Here is a 2,421-nt window from a genome sequence, read left to right on the forward strand (position 1 = left end):
GCTGCAAGAAACTCAAACCAGATAGAATCAATACACAGCAAAATAACTTAAACTTCCACGCAACTCAAAAGCCTAGCAACTTCAGCAGTCTCCAGAGAAGCCTGAATGGTGTCAAACTCATCAAACACTCACCTCAGTACCTGTATCACTTTACCCATTCCAGATGTCATTAACTCAACTTTGAATACTTCCCCCGTGAGCCAAAAGCACAGCCAGGAGGCGGGTAGCTGCAGCACTGCCGGAGGGATGTCCCTTTCTCAGAACAGGTGGTGATGAAAACCCTTTTGAGCTGTTCTGCGCTCCTTGGAAACACATTAAACTAACAGTCCACAACCTCCAGAAGACAGATGAAGCATTTTTAGGATTGAGCCACTTCCAGCAAACTGACTGAGCTATAAGTGGACAAAGCTAAAGGAAGATATTCATAACGAAGGTAGAATTTTGGGCTCTGCATAATATAGAATATAGGCACAGCAAGATGCATGAGCTGAAACACACTGGTCTGGTTACAATCAGAGGACTGCATAAGGCAGGCATGAATCTCAGATGAGCTCAAGGCTAGCTAAAAGGAACCTTTTGATGAGCTATACATACCCTCTTTCTCCAACTATCTTGCCTTTTTTGTACTTTAAACAGTTACCTAATTCAGGCTAGATAATTTATGTTAAGAGCATCTAGGTTTACCTTCACTGAAAACATACTCTGAATGCTGCAGTCAGTCATTACTGTTTTCTTCCTTAAGGTCTTTTAAATAAAAATGCATTCTGAAGCATCCCCAACAGAGTGAAGAAATTCTAGAAGAAATCAATTTCCTTTAAAAGGTACCAATATTATCCCAAGTTTCTAAGCATTAGGTTCTACTATGTTCATAGGCATAACAAAGGTCACATACACGGCTGGAAGGAAGTTTAAGCAAGGATGTTTCTAGAAAAATGACTTTGAGTTGATCGTAAGGTAAGAATCTAGTGGTGAATCAAATGTACTTTGTCAAAGACAAAAAATAAATCTCTGGGAATCAAAGTGCCCCATTGTCCAATGCATTTCCATTAGGAATAAATCAGTGTAAACAAACCCCAGAAAATGCAACAGTATTCAGACAATTACTACATATTTTTGTTTGTCACTTATAGACATTTTCTTTCCTGATTGCATTACAAAATAACCTTTTAAATATCTGAACTCAGCATTCTTGGATTAAGCTTCCGCAAGCCTTGACCCCAAATTTACACTGCTTAACAGTAAGTATTAATGCACGGTGCCTGTTATTCTGTCATTTTGTTGAATAAGAGTCAAATCCGCAAATCTCAAGTACTTCCAACTCCACATAAAGTCAGTAGGATCCTCAGGGGTACAGGAACCCTTTGAAACTAATGTTTAAAATTGCAAAGCAAGACATCCAGCTGTTGCAAGCAGTTAAAGATGTTAATTTGGTGACCTGCGCTGCATTACTTTGCAGTTTTTAAGCTACGTTTCTTCATTAAAGAATAATTTTTACGTTTTCCTGAGCACAAACCAGGAATATTCAGCAACCGACCATATGATAAGTGACTGAGAGCTGATACACATTTATGTTAGTGCTACAGTAGGTTTTAATCCAAAGCATGTGTTTATTTGCAAGGTCCAGCTATAGAGGGATGGCCTGTATCTCAGAGGTCATGTCAGTGAAGCTTAGAGCAGCTGCTCAGCTTTTCCCAGAAGTGCGTCACACAGGGAGACGAAGAGCTACTCCACAGCACAACAGATAACCTCTGATGCAATGTATTCCTGCTCAGTAGCATCTAGTGCTTGTCATCACAGGGTTCTAAAACAGAGTGAAACTAAGCATCTAGTGTAACACATATGTAACATAGTAATTCTTATTAGGGAGTAGTTACCCCCCAAAAAAGACTATTTTATTGATTTCAGAGCAGTAACTGGGAATAAGGGTTTCACCAACAGGCTTATAGGCAAGGTTTAGAAAAGAACTGACCAAACATTCATTTGTTCTGCAGGGTCCTATAATCTTGGAGAGGTGGGAAATTTGACTTCAGCAGTAAGCTTCTCCCCCTGAGGTTCCTTGAGCAGTCTTTAGGATTCCAGATATGCAGACTCATAAGGACAGGGAATTCTCTTGAGTGCTCACCTGTTTCTGTGCCTAACAAGATAACCACTGGTGCCAAAGACCTATAACTGTCTGGTTTTGTGTTATTTCCATCACCTTGATACAGAATATTTTCCCCATGGAAATGCCTTGCCCAGCTGTGGATGGAAGACCCAGCACAAAAGCCTCCTATACTCTTAGTGGCAGGCAGGCAGCATGACATGGGGAACCCACTGCAGATACCTCACTGCGTAGAGAGGTGCATGGAAGAATTCCCAGGGCAATAGCTGCTGTTCCCAGTGCAAGAAGGAGAAAATCATGTTACAAATCAGAAGCTCACT

General features: G+C 40.7%; 1 protein-coding gene across 1 annotated transcript in view; it reads right to left on the reverse strand.

Moving 5' to 3' along the window:
• Positions 1–2,421, reverse strand: part of LOC104403028 (ADAMTS-like protein 3) — a gene marked incomplete at its 3' end in the record, with an annotated part of 121,885 nt that overhangs the window by 5,251 nt on the left and 114,213 nt on the right. The window lies entirely within an intron of this gene.

This window comes from Nestor notabilis, unplaced genomic scaffold (assembly GCF_000696875.1).
Source record: "Nestor notabilis isolate BGI_N333 unplaced genomic scaffold, ASM69687v1 scaffold9460, whole genome shotgun sequence".
Taxonomy (NCBI): domain Eukaryota; kingdom Metazoa; phylum Chordata; class Aves; order Psittaciformes; family Psittacidae; genus Nestor; species Nestor notabilis.